The sequence below is a fragment of the Triturus cristatus genome, chromosome 11 (assembly GCF_964204655.1).
Source record: "Triturus cristatus chromosome 11, aTriCri1.1, whole genome shotgun sequence".
Lineage (NCBI taxonomy): Eukaryota > Metazoa > Chordata > Amphibia > Caudata > Salamandridae > Triturus > Triturus cristatus.
The window spans coordinates 458257326-458277872 of NC_140594.1; positions in this window are offsets into that span (position 1 = coordinate 458257326).

Below are 20547 nucleotides of genomic sequence, written 5' to 3' on the forward strand. Positions count from 1 at the left end.
GATTTCCATGTGTCTAAACAGCAAAACAAAGTTAAAATTATTGTGCAACGCAATTATGTACAAAATATTTATGAATCTTCTTTTTCCCCTACAACTTCTATGAAAGGTCTTTAGTAATGAACAGTTCCACTTGACTCAGTATCAGTCCCAATATGAAATGCTTCAGTTCATCGACTGGCACAGGAAACTCATTTGCATCCAAAGAGGGAAATTGAGCCACATTTAAGATAAGCTGTCGCAAGGCATTCAGTCTTGTTAACCAGGAAGTTCAAAGGTAAGAGCAAACTGGAGATCAGGTTTCCGAAGTTTCAATTGAACTTGCATAGTGATCTAAAAATTCCAAGAACTCATTCTCCCTGTCATTTGCAAGAAAATATGTCCATTCAGGGGATGAGTCCCTCAGGCAGGGCACTCTCGCTTGCTTTAACCTCCTGAGTGTTGTCTCTTTTCCTCCTTCTTTCAGGTCTGAATTCCCTATGTCCTCTGGGATGTCTGGGAGATCACTTGCTCCTTGCGGAACCAGTGTCTCTTTCTCCTACCGTCTCTGCCAAAGTTCTTCTTCTGCCCCTTGCGATCCTCTAGTACTAGAACCTTCATCAGGTTCTGAGTCTATACCTGTTCTTTTTTATTTTTTTACATTTTATTTGAGTTTTATACAGCGCTGGCTAGGCCCAAGAGTAGCAGTGCTCTTTACATGTTTTGAGAGTAAGTTTATAAGAGATATAAGATGAAATGCAAGTGAGATTAACAAACAGCCATATAGAAAAATATAAGACAATAGAGCAGTGAACTAGTCCACAGTAAGGATGTAGTAATATATAACAATGCAGCAATTGGGCAAAGGGGATGGGGACAGATTCAAGTCTGCATAGTCAATTAGTCAGGGGATCTCCCCGACGCAAATTGTCAATTAGGGTTGGGTCTTTGGGAGACGTAAATCGACTTGTGCTCTTCTTCAACTAGTTGTTGAGTAGTAAAGATCTGAGGTCCTGTTTGAAGCAAGAAAAGGAGGGGTTGGAGCGAAGGTCCTTAAGGAGTGAGTTCCAAATCTTGGGTCATTTCCAGTGAAGGAGCGTGCCTGGTATGATTTCTTTTTAAGTTTGGGAGGTATGAGAAGAAGAGAGTTTAAGCTTCTTAGAGCTTAACCTTTTCCTGCTTTTGAAAGTTTTGATTCAAGATATTTGTTTTTTGTATATAGGGCTTTGTGGGTAATATATGCTGTCTTGCAGATGCATCTTCCTTCAATGGGAAGCCAAGTGGGATTTTAACGGCTAGTGAGATTTGATTAAACCATTTGATTCCTATGTCGTGCCTAGCAGCTGCATTGATCTTAGGGGCGCTCTGCGACTTTTAGGGTTTTTTGTCCGAATGATATTACCTTAGTCAAGTTTTGGGAGGAATAGGGATTGTACTACCATCTTAGGATCGTCAAGAGGACTAAACAGCTTGATTTTCTTAAAATGTTTTAGTGTGTAGAGAGCTCCTTTGGCTATATTTTGGATATGCTCTTTTATTGACAAGTTTCCATCTAGTGTGACACTCAAAGAGTTGGACAGTATGATAGGGCAGTTTAGTGCTTCCAAATGTTTGATCCACTCTAGAATGGGTAGAGGTTTGTTTTTTGGAGAGAGAGTAAAAGTTCAATCTTGTTGGGGTTCAGCTTAAGGTGGTAGGTATTTAGGCAAGTTTGTATCCTAATTGCAGTGGCATTACGATGTTGGATGTCGCTTGGTAATTTCATTCTTTAGTAGAGTTGTGTGTCATTGGCATATAGGTGATATGTGATACCAGCTTGGTTAAGGATAATTGTGAGAGGTTCCATGAAAACAATGAATAGGGCTGGTGAGAAGATGGAGCCTTGAGGTACGCCTTGTTGCACTGGAGTGGGTTTGGAGATACAGCTCTTGATTTTTATTTGTTGGGAGCGATGTTCAAGTTAGGACTGTAGTGAAGGCAGCGATTTATATACATACATTGCTATGTTAGCATAAGCGCATTAGATGTTAGAACGCCATCTTGCCATTTTTGCTGCTTTTGCACACAACACTGCAGAGACATGTTATTATTTGAAAACTGCTTGCTTGCCTTTTCTTCACATGAGAACTGTCTGTTGTTCACATCCCTAGACGTGCACTGCAACCTTGGTCTGAACATTTAGTGCAATAACAGTCTGAGCCACCAAACAATGTATGTTTTTGAGTTCAGGTTGATTGGCCCACGCTCTAGCCTTAACACGCACACAGCTGCAAATACCTGAAAGTCGAGAGCCTTTAATATTGCAGTTTGCATGCATTAGACACACATTCTGGAGAAGAACTTTTCCTGGCGCAGAGCAAAGCTGATCCTGTGATGTGATTCACCTAAGCTGATCTTTACGGTATGGGGTTCCCCATTCAAACCTACAGACCTTCTATTAGTATAATAATTCTAGCTCACTAGTAAAAGGAAGGTGGTTGTATTCCACCGTCATTTATACTATTATTTCTCTCTTCATTTTCTATGGTATTGTAACAATGCTGATGGTTTTAATCTTAATCATTTGTCTGCTTATGTTAGCCAAAGTAGTGCATCTTAGGGCACGTAGTTTATAAAATAAACATTTTAAACTTTACCGTGTCTCTGATTACTCTTGTTGTGGACTGATATGAGAATAATAACAAACAGGTATTTCTGATTCCCACCATTCCTGAGAGTACTCTAAGTCGCTTGTTCTGGTTTGTCTATACATTGGGACCTCCGGGAGAATACGGATAACGAATGGGATACTGATGCTAGTCGGATCGGGGTTCTGGGTACGGAGGTGAGTTTTTGGTACACCACAATTCACTGAGGTTCTGGTTTCCTGCGCATAGTTCTGTGCATGAGCAGAATCCCTGCAACAGGACGAGAACCATCTCAGGACTGTGCCATTGATACCAGTGTTGGTTCTGGAGTATCTCAAGAAAAGCTGCATGATGAACTGTATCAAATGCCGTCGAAAGGTCGAGTAGGATCAGGAGGCAGGAGTTGCCTTCATCCAAGGACCTGTGAATGTCATCTGATATATTGAGCAAAGCAGTTTCAGTGCTACAGCCTTTCCTGAATCCTGATTGAAAAGCGTTGTGAGGGTTGAATTCTTCTATGTGTTGGCTGAGTTGAAGTAGTGCACACTTCTCCTGTATTTTAGCTAAGAAAGGACTGTTGGTGATGGGTTTGAGGTTGTTGAGATCATTGGGGGTGACGTAGCCGAGTTAGAGGGAGTCAGGTACGTGGCCTGATGAAAGAGAGGTGTTGATGATTTTGGTCCAGAACAGGGAGATGTGTGTTTGAGGTTTTGTACTACTGTAAGCGAGGGGATCGGTGATATTGGATATGGGCTTCAAGTTAGCAATAATATTGAAAATTTCTCCTTCTGTCACAGGTTTGAAGTATGTCCATTTAGCATTATTCTTCAGGGAAAGGGATTGTTGCTTGCCATATTTTGCTATTTTTGGTTCTTTGGTCTTTAGTTGAGTCCGGGGTGGGGGGCTGTTCCCTGTTGACTGTTGTGTCAGTGGAGCCGGTGGGTTGGGATGTTAGACTATAGTTAAAGGTCAGGGATCATTCGATTTTAACGACTTTGTCAGCAAGCTAGTTAGCTATTTCTTCACAGCGTTCATTGGTGGTTTTTACTTCCTGTTGGGAGAGGAGCGTAGTGTGTTGTTTCATTATGCTGAAGAGCTCTCTTGGTCAGTTCATTACTTGGTTGAGTTGATTATGAAAGAAAATTGCTTTTTTGCTGAAAATGTGTTTCTTGTAGGAGAGCCATTTGGGTCTTAGGAGTGAGAGGTGAGCTAGCGAGGGGTTCTGTCTCCCCATCAATCTCTACACCGGAGCCCGAATCTCCACACCCGGGTACTTACCATCCCCCGATAGAGCTGGAGGAAGTCAATTGACAACACCTGCAAGACCTGCACTACAAACCATATAAAAGCAACACACAACCAAGGCCCAGGTTTGGCCACATAGAGTTCCTGCTTGCCTGCTCTGCGCTTTACTTCAGAAAATGATACAGCAGAGGAGGAAGAAAAATTACACTGTTAAGGAGACCACCAAGATCCTGGAACTTATTGTGAGGCAGCACAAATGGCTCAATGGGGTTTCCCCCTTTAAAGCACCAGTGGCACACAAAAGGTACTCCTATGGCAGCATTTAGCCACTGCAGTCACAGCATTGGTGGAGGATGTCCCCATTGTCAATGGCATAAAGAAGAGATGGGTGAAGGAGAAGCATGCCAGGATTGAGGTGGCCGGAGTTCTCCCTGATGTACAATCTGGACCACGCCTCCGTCTCACTCCACTAGAGGAGGATTTCCTAAACACCATACACCCCCACATTCCCCATGGGCTGCATGTGAGTGATGTCCGCAATGTAGTACTAGGTACATATGATGACAAGAACATGGGGGGTCATTATGATGGCGGAAGGCCCGCCACCGCCAGTTGTGCAGTGGCAGGCCTTACGCCATCGGAAAGCAATTTTCCCCAGCCAAATTAGAATGGCGGGGGGAATCTGATTGCGACCGTGGCAGGCTCAAAGACCGCCCGCCACATATGCGACACAGGCAATTGTTACAATTGACTGGCAGAGCGGTCTGCATCCCTAAAATGGTAGTGGAGCCTAGCAGGCACCGTCTGCCAAATTAGGATGCTGGCCTCAGCCAGCTGTTCCATGGTGGCAAAACCACCATGGAAAAGCTGGCGGGTATTGGTTTTGGGGGCCCTTTGCGGGCACTCCTTGTGTTGGCAGGGAAGTTTTTGTGCATGGGGTACCCATGGTATCCCCCTAACTTTCACTGCACCAAGTGGCAGGCACCATGTGGTGCAGTGAAATGCACAACACAACATGAAATTTTTACATCAAATATGGCGCTCCATGACACATGCCGTTTTGACTATCGTATCCTCCCAATATGGCCGCCACATTCCCATGAGATGAAGGGCTGCGCTACATACAATATGCTTGTCATTGGTCCAGCACGCCCCTTGAGCATCACTTCCACCCCAACGCTTGCGTATATTTTGACCAGCCAGTTAGATACCACCGGCGGCGAGAACGGAGGGGTAGGCATACGGCTCCCAGCGAGGTGACTTATTGTGAATATTTTGCTGCTGCTTTGGACACAAACCAGGTGAGACAATTCAAGCGAGGTGGGTAAACGAGCACTCAACTCTCACCAGCTTGTCTTTGTATATTGGTCCATAGATATTCACGCCTGTTAGACCTGGCACCATTGGCGTGGGTCTCCCTTCCATTTTTCGCTGTTGTCTCCTCTGTTTTTGCTGGTAATAGATGCTCTGGGCTCTGTGCCACTGCCATTCAGTGCCACAGCGCGAATGCTCCCTGTGTAAATATGACCTGTGAATTGGTATATCCATGATTGGCTTATTTGGTTTACCTGTTAGTCCCTAGTAGCGTGGCCTGTGTGTGCCCAGGGCTGGTAAACCAAATGCTGCTGGTGGCCTGCAGTGCTAGTTTGTGCCATCCACAGAAACAGCTTGTAAAGTGTGTCTCAGACCTGCCACTGCAGAGTCTGTGTGAAGTCCAGAACTGCCATCTTGGCTGTGAAGTGCACCCACTTCCCAGCCCCTGAACCTTCCCTTGGCATCATGTAAGCCACCCCTCTGGTAGGGTGCATTGTATGTGTAAGGTAGGACATGCCCTGATGTGTGTAGCATGTCCTGGTAGTGAACTACACCCAATTTTGTTTTTCACTACTGTAAGGCTATCTGTTCTCCATAGGCCAGAATGGGAGGTTTGGCTATTACATTCTGTAGTCCTAACTGACCCAAAGAACATGGTAGAAAAACAAATTTAGTATGTCTGGACTCAGAATATTAAAATACACCTTTTAGTGAAGTTTATTTTTATATTCCGTGTTTGAAAATACCACTTTTAGAAAGTAGGTATTTTCTTGTCTAAGCCTTCCAGTGCGCACTGCTGTTATGTGTATTGGCTGTCTGGTTTTGGAGGGACAAGGCAGGCTGAGTCAGGCCTGGGTTGAATAGAGAGATCTACATTGGAGTATGGGGAGGGGTAGCTCCTTGACCTGAATAGGGCTGTGCCTGGCAAGGTGAATGCTGGCTCCACCTCCCACTGTGCTTCTGAGTTCAGACCCCCTCTTTCTGAAAGGAAGGATGCAGCCTGGTAAACAAAGTGCTCCAGGGATGGGCAGAGCTGGTTCTGGCTGGGTTCAGTGACTTGTAGCTTCTGAGGACAAAGACTTTTGGGGTATAAGTATCTGTGCTGAAAATTATATTAAAGAACTGGTAGTAAATAATGAAGGAGAGATCTCAAATAGAGTTGAGGACATGCAAACTTGTCTGCTATCTCTGTTTTCTGATTTATATAGGGAGGGGTCTGTTCCAACCCTTGAAGCAATAAGAGCTTGGCTAGGGGATAAACAGCTCCCAGCGTTATCGTCGGAGGATAAATTATGGTTAGATGCTCCCATCTCCGAAGAAGAAATTCAGGAACAGATTAGGAGATCAAAGAATAAAAAAGCGTCTGGTTCCGATGCAATACCAAGTGAGATTTATAAACTCTTAGCGGACGAACTAGTTGCGGTCTTAAAGGTAATCTTTAACTCTATTTTTTCGATAGGAGGCAGGGTCCCTGCATCATGGAAGGAAGCCATTCTGGTTCTGATTTTGAAGCCAGGTAAAGACCCCACTAAGGCAGATTCATATCGACCGATCTCCCTGCTGAATGCCGATTATAAGATCTTTGTCGGCATTCTAGCGGGGAGATTGGCAAAACTGGCTCCGAAGTTGATCCCTCAGGACCAGAAGGGTTTTATGGCCGGAAGACACATAGATGATCTGACTCATATACTGCTAGGAAATATAGATCTTGCGGTACAAAGACAAGTTCCCATGGCCTTGGTCGCGCTGGACGCGGCCAAGGCCTTTGATAAAGTTTGTTGGGTTGTTCTTGAGGCGATGGGATTTGGCCCGATCTTTATTGAGACCCTTCAGAGATGTTATCAGGGGGCCTCGGCCCGGATACTCCTGAATGGTGTGCTTACCTCTGTTTTTTACATCCAACGAGGGACTAGGCAGGGCTGTCCACTTTCCCCATTGTTGTTTAATATTTATATTGAACCGTTGGCCCAAGCGATCAGGCTAAATAATCTAATAGTTCCCTTTCAATCTGGCCCTTATAGCTCGAAATTAGCCCTCTATGCGGACGACCTAGTAGTATATACTGGCAATCCGGAAATCATGATTCCGGTTATAGAGAATATAGTGGCCTCATTTGGTGCTGTGTCCGGGTATGAAGTAAATAGCTCCAAAACGGAGGTCATGTGCTGGAACATAGACAATTGGAGTGGGAAGGTCTCTACTGAGTTTAGATACTTGGGAATTACAGTGGTCGCAAATTTGGATAGAATCCCGCAAATCAATCTAGATAGAGTTTCCAAGGAAATAGTCCGTCTGTTAAACAAATGGGGCAATCTTCCTTTGACGATTTTTGGCAAGGTTAACCTTGTAAAGATGATCATTCTTCCTAAACTCTCTTTTTTATTCTCCACCATTCCGTTGTCATTTTCATTGAAAGGTATTAATAAAATACAGGGTAGGATCGGGAGTTTTATATGGGGCGATAAGGGAGTAAGGCTCTCTTGGAAAAAGCTCAGGCGTAGACTCCTTAAAGGCGGATTGGCTCTCCCAGATTTAAGCCTTTATGCAGCAGCCTTTCATTTCAGGAGCATGCGAATGTTGTTGGGGAAGTTGGATGAGTCAAGCTGGGGCAAACTTTTAGCTGACATGGTGAGAACTGAGGGAGGGGATGTAGGAGAGGCTTTTCTCTACAAATTTGGTTCCCCTAGATTTTTCAAGCGGGTTAGACTAAAGATATTGAGGGCTGCTCTAGAGTTATGGTATAAGGTGAGATCGAGTTGGGGGATTGGTTATTTCTCAGACCTGGCTCCTATTTGGGATTCTCCTGGTACTCCTCTCTGGCTTAAGGACGCCCTAGCCATCCCAATAAAATGTGCTGGTATCTCTGTTTGGTCAGATCTGCTGGATGGTGAAGGTGTTTTACCCTGGGAATACCTAAGAATCAAGATAGGTCCAGGTTTGTCTAGATTCAAATATCTTCAGATAACTTCTTGGTTTGGGGTGGAAAAGGAGAAGGACGAGAAAATAGGAAATGGGGAAATCGAGAGATTGTGTCAGCAAGGGCCCCTAAAGAAGGAGATTTCGGTCTGGTACAATCTTCTTCTAGCGGCAGATGACATCAAAATACCCCAGGCGATTGAGGTATGGTTTTCCTCCAACATGGGCCCCAAAGTCGACGCCCTCTTTGAGCCTTCCTTAAAAACTCTTTATAAATTTATAAAGCCAGCCTGCTTAAAGAAAAATCATTTTTTTGTTATAAATCGACTCTACTAAACTCCCTATAAGATCGCTAAGTTTGCCCCCCTCCCCCTCCGAAATGTCCAAGGTGTCATACCCCGTTAGCCAATGATGAGCATATTTTTTTCCAATGTCACAATCTGGAGGCTTTTTGGAATGAAGTGGGGTTATCCCTCTGGGACATATTTAAATTCAGGGTGGAAGTAAATCTCTCGTTGGTGTTTTTTGGAGCGGATGGGCATTTCACTAGCTCTGCCACCGAGCAGGATAAAGGGTTATTAATGTACTTGATATTATTGGCACGGAGAGAGATCTGCAAGAGATGGAAGGATCCACTCCCCCCGAAAAGAGAGGATTGGCTGAATGCGGCATTCAGTATGGCTAGGCTGGAGTATGAGCGCTCTGTGGACAAGGTCTTAAATATCTGGCACCCGTTAATGTGTTGGGGTCGCTCGTTGAGCTTGTTACCATCAGTCCTATGATTACACCATATCCCTGAGAAACATCAGAAGGGATGGGTCTGGTGATCCCAAGCAAGCGCGGTAAGCCACTGGACCTCCCCCCGCTCCATCCTTATTTGTTGGCTATTAAACCCGCTGCCGCTTGATTAGGTGAGATGAGGACAAAAAAAAAAAAAAAAGAGGACAAAGACATTTGGGGTATAAATATCTGTGCTGAAACTCCTACAACTTATATTGCTCCTGGACAACAAGAAGAACCTCTCTCCATGTAACTGAAGGAATCTGCAGGAGAGGATTGTCCTTGTGCTTGTGTGCTGTTTCTTGGACTGGCCTGCAGTGGTTACTACTGGACTTGGAAGAAGAGGAAAAGGACTTTGAAGGAACTTTTCTTTTATCTTGCTACAGCAATCACCCAAGGGCTAGAAGAGAGCTAGCCTCCTGCAGGAGTCTCAGGCACATCAGACTCCACAACCAGCCTCCTGTTTCCTCCCAGTGAGGATTTCTATCTGCAGGTGAGGCTCCTGTGAGTTCCAGGGCCTCTGGTTCTGCTGTGGAGAAGAGAGTGCTGAAAATCGTTGCTAACGCCCATTTGCGAGCCGCCGTAGCTGAAGAGCATAAGGAAAATCATCGCGCTGCTGCCGCTGAGTGCTCGCTACCGGAGATTATCGTATCACCTGTTTGCGGGCTGCCGAAGGCTCGCTAACCAGAGATCATCGCATCACATGTTTGCCGGCTGCCAAATGCTCGCTGACCTCAAGATTATCGCATCACCTGTTTGCGGGCTGCCAAAGGCTCGCTAACCAAAGATCATCGCATCGAGTTCATCGCTTCACGACATCGCAGTGCGGACGCCGAGCGTTCGCCATTTTCATCGCATCAGGATCGTCGCTCCCTCGCGGGGTGCCATTTCTTTTCATCGCAACAAGATCGCACATGCAACAGGTTCGGCGCATCATCCTCCCTTCGCGGCAAGGATTTCAACACATCGCCGGCTTAGCGTAGAGAAGTTTGTCGCTTTGTCCTGCACACAGATCAGCGCATCATCCTCCCTTGCGGCAAGGATTCAACGCATCGCTGGTCACGCGTGAGAAAAATCATCGCTATAACTCCTTAGCGACATTTTGGTTGCTTTGCTACAGAATCCTGGCAGTTTGTGAGTAAAAGGGTCACAGAGACCACTTCCTTGAACTGAACTCCTCTTTGCTGACTGAACTATTTTTGCAGCCTTTTAAGAGTAACCCTATTTTCCTAGTATTGTGGATTTGTACTGTTATTGGTCTTGTGTTAAGTCTATATATAAAGATACTTATTTTTTATAACTACTTGTGTGGTGTCCCTTTGTAGTGTTCTTCACTGTGTTACCGCCTATGAGATAAGCCTAGCTGCTCGTGCTACGTTACAACAGGGTTGAGCAGGTGTTATCAAAGGGTGTAGCCCACTTACTCTGACTTAGGAAGAAGGGTTCCTACTTGGACAGTGGCCAGCCATTGCCAACTAGAGACCCCCATTTCTAACATTGGTGGTCAGCAGTGAGGATCTGGACTTGCATTTATGATCGCATACAGTAATTATAGTGTACACTATTAGTGAGTGCAGACCATAACATAACCACATACGTTTTTGAGGTTTTTTGATTCTATTTTTGATTGTTATTGCCAGTTATTGCTTCAATGGGCAAGCCCAGATCCAATGCCTCTGAGGATCTCTCCTGGGAAGAAGAGAAATTAGAAACCTACAATGCCAAGCAGCTCAAATATTTTTGCAAACACTTCACAGTCCCTATCACAGGTCTCACTAGAAGGGAAGAGTATTACAAGGTGCTGAAGGCCTGGTTAGAAGCCAGGGATGCCCCTAGGAATATGAGAGAGCCTGTGGAGGGGGAAGAGAATGCAGGAGAGCAGCAGGATGAAGTGGTAGATTTGGTAGGAGATAAAGCAGTTTCCAGCCCGGGCGCTAGTGTGTCCTCAAGAGGTCCGACTCCAGAAGAGATGGAGGACAGGGAGAGGGACAGGCAGGATAATATGGAGATGGCTAAGCTTAAAATGGATGGTCAGTGGGACCTAGAGAATACGAAGTTAGAATTAGAAATGATGAAAGTGAAACTTGAGCATGAGAGAATATTGAGGGAGTTGGAGATTAAAGCAAAGAGTGCAGAGATCTCCCCCTCTGGTGACAGCATACCAGTAGTGCATACTGAGAGAAGAGTGTATATACCCAAGGAGGTTATTAAGGATTTCCATAAAAGTGAAGATATTGGGCAATGGTTTCCCGCTTATGAATTAGCCATGGTGTCCCACCGGGTCCCTGAGAAGGATTGGGGAGCGGGGTTGTGGGGACGCTTTGTGAGTGAGGGGAGGGATAATGTAAAGATTCCTCCAACACATGAATGGCATAGGAAGTCTTTATTTGTAATACAGAGTATCAGGTACCTCAAGCTTCATACTCCAGCTCCTCAACTTCAACCTCCCCTTTCTTGAACAACAATATTCCACCCTAGCAACATGCCTTACATTCTATCTTAAAGAAATCCCCACACATCTTCCCCCAATACAGAATTCAATTGAAAGCGAAAAATGAAACATAGTTATTCAGTAAACATAAGATTACATTTGTCAGACAAATAATTTACAGAGCACGCCATTTGGAGACATTCCCTGTATTCTATGAAAAATTGTTATTCAATAAACACAAAATTACATTGGTCACACATGTACATCATGAAGCACGGCATCTGGAAACGTTCCCAGTACTCCAAGCAGATCCATCCATAAGAATGAGGACATTTTTTCTTACAGATTTCACCTGTAAGGGTTGCGAGAATGTACTCTCTCCTTTAATAACAATACCCCCTCTTCTCACAACAACCCAATCACCTTCTTTTATGTCAGAATCCCTCATTCCTTTTTTTATGTTGTAATAATTCCTAGCAGTTTCCTGCTGTTTTACTACACTACCTTCCACTGCGGCACGGTCAACCTATACACATTCCTTGTTCTTAAGCCACCCAGGAACTTCTTTCACCCCCGGCTCACGTCCTTTAAGAGATACAAACGGAGAAATACCGGTAATCGAATGTGGTGTCACTCTATAGGACCAGACCAATTTTTTAAGTTCCTCAGACCATGACAACCCGTTAGCTAACGAGAGTTGAATGTTTTCCATTAGCAGGCGATTGACTCTCTCAACCAATCCATTAGCTTGCGGTCTAAACATGGCAACTCTTTCATGAACAATACCCAAACTACAGAGAAAATCTGTCATCCTTTTGGAAACAAGCTGAACTCCATTGTCAGAGACAAGAGTTCTAGGTATCCCTTCATTCATAAACGTTCTTTCCATAAATCCAATCACTTTCTCAGTCTCTATACAGTCAGTAGATTCAACAACAACCCATTTAGAATGGTAATCCACAAGGACCATTAAAAATTTCCCACGTGGACCAAGCTTGGAAATGGGGCCTAGAAAATCAATTGCTAATCTCTCCCACGGACGCTTTGGAAATTCCACACAGGCAAGAGGAGGTTGTCTAACAATTTTCGTTTTATCACTCCTTGCACATGCACAACACTCCTTCATGACCTCCTCTATATCACTGTCCATCCCTGGCCACCAGAAAGATTGCCGAATACGCCTCTTAGTGATATTTCTCCCTAGGTGTCCCTCATGAGCTATGCTCATTATTTTCCCTCTTAAAGTAACCGGCGGAACTAATTTGTTCCTCCTCCATAATTTCCCTTCACTCACACTCAATTCGGTCTCCACATGGCAGTAACTTCTAAAGCGGTTGTATGACATAATTTCGACAGACAGAAAATCGACCTACAAATATATCGCAACAAAAATATCGATGTCAAGAATATCGACATCCTATCTACAACATGGTAAGTACAAAAATATCGAAAGTTAAATATCGATGTCAAAAATATCGTTATTAAAAATATCGTTTTTCTTTTACTTTAAAAATATATGTAAAATAAACCAAATTATACTTAGAAATTAAAGAAACATAATTAAATATATTGTATAATATTTAAAATGTATAATTAATATACATAATTTAATAAAACTTTAATTAAACATATACATATAATATATCATATATATGCTTACTTAATAATTAATTTTACTAATAATTTCTGTAACGTATAAATTATTGAATGTTTTTAAAAATTACCAATACATCTATACACATAAAATAATAACATTAATAAATATTTAATAATTACATATAGCAAATAATAATCAATATTTTTAATGTAAATAATTTTTATTATTAATGATATATTACAATAGCAAAAATAATACAAAACATATGAAATATGAGACACAATAAAACTACTAGTCCAACTCCAACAAAAACAACAGTAAGGAAAATGTTGAATACCGTAGGGGTAAAAATTACTATTCCAACTCCAAAGAATGCAACAGTAGGGAAAGCGTTGGATAGCATAGGGTTAAAATTACTATTCCAACTCCAGAGAGTGCAATAGTAGGGAAAGCGTTGGATAGCGTAAAGGTAAAAATTACTATTCCAACTCCAGAGAGTGCAACAGTAGGAAAAGCGCTGGATAGCGTAGGGGTAAAAATTACTATTCCAACTCCAGAGAGTGCAACAGTAGGGAAAGCATTGGATAGCGTAGGGGTACAAATTACTATTCCCGCTCCAGTAAATGAAACAGTAGGTAAAGCGCTGGATAGCGTAGGGGTTAAAATTACTTTTCCAACTCCAAAGAGTGCAATAGTAGGGAAAGCGTTGGATAGCGTAAAGGTAAAAATTACTATTCCAACTCCAGAGAGTGCAACAGTAGGAAAAGCGCTGGATAGCGTAGGGGTAAAAATTACTATTCCAACTCCAGAGAGTGCAACAGTAGGGAAAGCATTGGATAGCGTAGGGGTACAAATTACTATTCCCACTCCAGTAAATGAAACAGTAGGTAAAGCGCTGGATAGCGTAGGGGTAAAAATTACTATTCCAACTCCAAAGAGTGCAACAGTAGGGAAAGCGTTGGATAGCGTAGGGGTAAAAATTACTATTCCAACTCCAAAGAGTGCAACAGTAGGGAAAGCGTTGGATAGCGTAGGGGTAAAAATTACTATTCCAACTCCAGAGAGTGCAACAGTAGGGAAAGCGTTGGATAGCGTAGGGGTACAAATTACTATTCCCACTCCAGTAAGTGAAACAGTAGGGAAAGCGCTGGATAGCGTAGGGGTAAAAATTACTATTCCAACTCCAAAGAGTGCAACAGTAGGGAAAGCGTTGGATAGCGTAGGGGTAAAAATTACTATTCCAACTCCAGAGAGTGCAATAGTAGGGAAAGCGTTGGATAGCGTAAGGGTAAAAATTACTATTCCCACTCCAGAGAGTGCAACAGTAGGGAAAGTGTTGGATAGCGTAGGGAAAAGAATTACTATTCCAACTCCAGAGAGTGCAATAGTAGGGAAAACGTTGGATAGCGTAGGAGTAAAAATTACTATTCCCACTCCAGTGAGTCCAACAGTAGGGAAAGCGTTGGATAGCGTAGGGGTAAAAATTACTATTCCCACTCCAGAGAGTGCAACAGTAGTGAAAACGCTGGATAGCGTAGGGGTACAAATTACTATTCCCACTCCAGCAAGTGAAACAGTAGGAAAAGCGCTGGATAGCGTAGGGGTAAAAATTACTATTCCCACTCCAGTAAGTGAAACTGTAGGGAAAGCGCTGGATAGCGTAGGGGTAAAAATTACTATTCCAACTCCAGAGAGTGCAACAGTAGGAAAAGCGCTGGATAGCGTAGGGGTAAAAATTACTATTCCAACTCCAGAGAGTGCAACAGTAGGGAAAGGGTTGGATAGCGTAGGGGTACAAATTACTATTCCCACTCCAGTAAGTGAAACAGTAGGGAAAGCGCGGGATAGCGTAGGGGTAAAAATTACTATTCCAACTCCAAAGAGTGCAACAGTAGGGAAAGCGTTGGATAGCATAGGGGTAAAAATTACTATTCCAACTCCAGAGAGTGCAATAGTAGGGAAAGCGTTGGATAGCGTAAGGGTAAAAATTACTATTCCCACTCCAGTGAGTCCAACAGAAGGGAAAGCATTGGATAGCGTAGGAGTAAAAATTACTATTCCCACTCCAGAGAGTGCAACAGTAGTGAAAACGCTGGATAGCGTAGGGGTACAAATTACTATTCCCACTCCAGTAAGTGAAACAGTAGAGAAAGCGCTGGATAGCGTAGGATTAAAAATTACTATTCCAACTCCAGATAGTAAAACAGTTGGGAAAGCACTGGATAGCATAGGGATTCTATAAACATAATAACCAATTAAATAATTAGTTATAAAAAAATAGCATATTAATAATTAATTTACAAAATATGTATTATTACATACCAATTATTTAAAATAAAAATTTATATAAATAACTTTAAATTACATCCCACACTATTCCCCCTTTAACACACAACACACTACACATACAAAATACACAATACATTTAAATATCAGTTTATCTATTATTTACAATTAATAATACATTCTTTATAATTAATATACTTATTATTTACAAATGTATACATATTAACTACCAAATTACAATTATTCACAAATTAATTATTAATTAACAATACATTAATTAGCAATAACAACAAATAACATGAAATAATACATTATTTATATTTACTATATTTAACGTACTAATAACAATTAATCACCAATTAATAATTAATTAACAATTAATTATTATTAATTACAAATAAATAAAAATTATCAGTAATTATTTGAATTTAATTACATCCCACCCTATTCCCCTATAAACCCACAACCCACTACACATAAAAATTCACAGAATTAATGTAATCATCAATTAATCACTTAATAAAATTAAATCACCAATTAATTAGTAATTAACAATTAATTAATTAACAATACCAATAAATAAATATTAATATTAAACTAATTATAACTTATATAATTAACCAATTAATAATATTAATTTACAATTAATAATTAATTAACAATTAATTAATCAATTAATATATTTAATTAACAATTAGTAATTAATTAACAATTAATTAATCATAAATACCAATTAAACAATACATATTAATTAATTATAATTAAATTACTTCCCACCCTATTCCCCTATAAACCCACAACCCGCTCTGATACTAAAACGCTAAATTATATTTTAAATAATTATTAATCTCTAAACATTTATTTTTAAATGTATTAAAATACATTACAATAATCTTTAACATACAAATAAAATACATATTAAAATACATTGCACTAATAAAATATCGATATTCTTAGCATCGAAATTTTTGATTACGATATTACTTACATCTATATTAATGACTTCGATATTGTCAACTTCGATAATACTTACCTTGGGGTCGATATTCTGTCCATCGATATTCTTGACTTCGATATTCTTTACCTACGATATTTACAACTCAATATACTTGTAGGTCGAAATTTAAAACTCGATATTTAGACTGCTCACCTTCTAAAGCGATTGTCTTGGCAGTGACCGTCTTCCCTACCTTCCGATACACATTTCATGACTTCTACTAAGATCTTATCATTCGACATAGCAGACTCCCACTCTTCCTTACTAAAGGCTTGTTCGTCATTACATCTAATCACTTCCACATCATAATCAAAATCCCCATCAACAACATCCACTGGCATTCTAGACAAACAATCTGCCACCACATTTTTTAAACCTTTCACATACTCTACCTCGAAATTGTATTCAAGTACAGATAATATCCACCTTGAGATCCTGGGAGTCACATTCCCTTCCAAGCCTCTGCCTCCTTTAAATAAATGTACCAGAGGTTTATGATCAGTGCGGATTCTGAAGGGCAAACCCAAAACAAAGTATCGGAAATGTTTGATTCCCCAACAACACGCAAGAGCCTCTTTCTCAATCACAGAGTAAGATACTTCCGCTCCCTGGAGCCTTCTAGAAGCAAATCCGATCATTCTTTCCACACCATCACACACTTGAGATAAAACTGCCCCAATTCCTACCGCACTTGCATCGGTGGTAATAAAAGTTTTAGCGTTGACATTAAAATGCCCCAGAGTGGGTGCATGAAGGATACAACTTTTTACACCACAAAATGCCTTTTCACATGCATCGTCCCATTCGAATGCAGCTCCACTCTTCATCAATAACCTTAACGGTTTAACAATCTCTGTAAAATTTGGAACAGTATTCCACTAACCCTAGGAAGGATTTCAGTTGATCTTTATTGAGGGGAGTAGGAGCATTATTGATTGCAGAAACAATACTTTTTTTAGGCTTAATCCCTTCCTTTGATATTTCATGACCTAAGAAGGTCACGGTCTTTTTCTTCAGTTGGCACTTTTCTTTTTTTATGGTTAATCCGTTGCTAGCCATACGTTTTAAGACTTCATACAACACTTCGTCATGATGGTCACTATTCTTTCCTACTATCAGCACATCATCTTGAAAGCATAAGACATTCTTTACATCTGCAAAAATTTGTTGCATGACTCTTTGAAATACTGCAGAGGCAGATGCTAAACCGAATGGCATTCTTCGAAACCGAATGCAGCCAAAGGCGTCACAAATGAAGTAAGATGCCTCGATTCTTCACTGAGATTAATCTGATGATATGCCGCCGACATATCAATAACACTGAAAATTTCCCCACCGCCCAAGGCAGTTAACATTTCTGATATATTGGGTAGGGGTTGTCTGTCCACCCAAATATTCCTATTTAAGTCGCGCAAGTCCACACATAGACGAATCTTAGTACTTAGAATCCTTGGGCGCGACTACAATCGGAGCCAACCATTCGGACGCTTCGATTGGCTCAATGATCCCTTCTCGTAATAATTTGTCAAGCTCATCTTGAAGGGGACCCCTCATCAAGTGAGGAACATTCCTCACTTTGTGGACAACCGGTGTTGCATTTCTCTTGAGGATTATTTTATGAGAGAAATTCACAAGTCTTCCCAATGTGTCAGAGAAAACGTTGGAAAACTTCTCCATTACTTTAGCTTCAAAGTCATCAATATTATGAATGACTGTAGATTTGACAGGTTCGTTGCCATTAGGATTTAGCATTATCCCAATGTCTTTTGAATGTCGCCAACCCAACAGGTTGGAACCTTGTTTTGTCAGATAGACTCGACCATAAACTTTCCTTCCTGCAAATCCAATCACCATCCATTTTAACCCTAAGATGTCAATAGTTTTTCCACCATAACCTACTGCTTTGATGTCTGGCTTACACCAGGATTCCACATCGCATTTGTCACCCCATACCTCTAGATACATTTCTCTGGATAATAAAGTGTATAGGCTTCCTGAATCTACTAGCTTCCTCACATCATTTCTGTCAAAGTTTATAGTACAATGCGGTTTTTCCAACTTGTCTGTGCTTTCAGTAATTATGTTAACATCACAAACAATACTAGAGCTCTCATCATTTGCAATAGAGAAACCTTCAATACATAACATAAATTCTTGGATATTCTCGCAAGTATCATCAATCTCATGTACATACTGGATTTTAAAATTACATACTTTAGCAAAGTGACCTCTCTTCCCACACGCTCTACATATTGTATTCCTAGCCATACATCTTGTACTGGAAGCAATATGCCCCGGAGAACCACACCTGTAACACTTATAAACACGTGTGTTGGTTCGTGGAGTTATAGTGCCAGAATTGGCAATATCAGGTGTCTTATTAAAAAGTCTAGGTTGCAACTTCCCTGTTGATTTCCCAAGAGGTTTTGCAATTTTGGCCTCATTGATACATGCATGAACTTCAGATCCCTTGGAATCTAAACTTTTAGATATAGAATTGTTTATTCCTACATCTTTGGAAGTAATTGAATTGGTACATTTATCCATTTCTTGTATCCATAAGTCTGTATGCTCTAAACCTTTTGCTCTCTGAATTGCCTCTTCTAATGTGGAATCTTTTATGAGTAACTTTTAACGTACTCTTTTATTGTTAGTGCACCTCACAATCCGGTCACGAATGAGTGAATCAGCTAATCCTTCAAAACGACACGTTAAGGAAAGTCCCCTTAGCGCAGCAACATAAGTTGCAATGTCTTCATCTATTTTTTGTGTGTGACAAAAAAACTTGTGCCTCTCTAAAACAATATTAATTTTCGAAACAAATCTTTTTTCTAACATTAACATGCTCATGTCGTAAACATTAATTGGTTGCCCATCGCCTATACCTAAAGATATTTCAGGGAGATCTTCATAAAGACGACGCCCTTCAACTCCCAAATGGTGAAGTAGTATTGCTTGTTTACGTACAGGACCATATTTATCAGCACCTGTTGCTAAAATGTAGGTCAAAAATAAATTTTTCCATTCTTTCCAGGGAATAGGAGGGTCACCAGGAGTGGGGAGAAAGGAGGGAGGAGCTGCAAGACTTTGGTCAGCCATTGAAGAGTAAAAAAAACAATTGGATTCAATTAAAACAACAGGAAGAGTTTGACCTAGAAGGGAAAATTAATGTTAGTGAAAATAATAATAACGAACTTGAAATAATAATTACTGTGAAAATTGTGTAAAATTATCAGTTACTGTTATAAATCACTGTCCGTGTGATGAGGGCTCCATAAGTTGAATGTTGACACGAAGTTTTCAATTTCAACTCCTTAAACGAAAGGAACAGCTGCTATGCGCGTCAAGGTTGAACTGTCTATTCATATGTTTTCGTTTCCTCTCGATGAAGCACTGTATGTGTAGCACACGCGCGCATGCGCGAGAAGTCCATACGCTTGTTTTTCTTGTCTTTATGTGGAGTTGAGCACACTATTCCAGGAAATGCATGTATAACGCATGCGCAAACAGTCCATACACGTCTTCTTTAAAGGAATTAGAACACGTTTCAGTCACAGGGACGCGCGGTATGTGTGCGCATCACTCGCGTGAGTAGTGGACACGCGCTGCCAAGGTGACGCTTCAAGATATCGCGCGCCAACGCGGAGATTTTAGAAAAATGCCGTCGGAGTTCTTCTCAACGGCAATGGTAGGTCGCTTTGATTAATCCATGAAAGTCACAGTTCAACACAATTTAGTCCTACGCGCAGGAAGACCAGTCCAATACAGATGAATAGAAATATGGTTTCAACGCAGATTGAAGGATGAAACGAAGTAACAAAGTACATGAAGGTTTTTCACTCTGTAGATTCTTCAAGAAAGTAGAAAAGAACACAGATTGTAGGTTCAGGACTATTTAAGGTTGTAGAGAGGATAGAAGGCACATACCAGTCATTTAATGTCCAAATCCATCTTTGAAAACGCTGGGCTCACGAAAAATATATGTATCAGGATATGTAGAATTCCTTTCCAGGGATGGAGGTACTTCTTGCCTGCCCCCTGCGCAGAACCACTCGTCGCCAATGTAAAGATTCCTGCAACACATGAATGGCATAAGAAGTCTTTATTTGTAATACAGAGTATCAGGTACCTCCAGCTTCATACTCCAGCTCCTCAGCTTCAACCTCCCCTTTCTTGAACAACAACATTCCACCCTAGCAACATGCCTTACATTCTATCTTAAAGAAATCCCCACAGATACCTTGTTGGACCTGCTCCCATCAAGTAGGATGGTTTATGCCCAAATGAAAGAAGCTTTTATTACCCGCTATGGTTTGACCCCTGAGATGTATAGGCAGAGATTTAGGACCTGCAAGAAGCTAGAGGGTACCACGTGGGT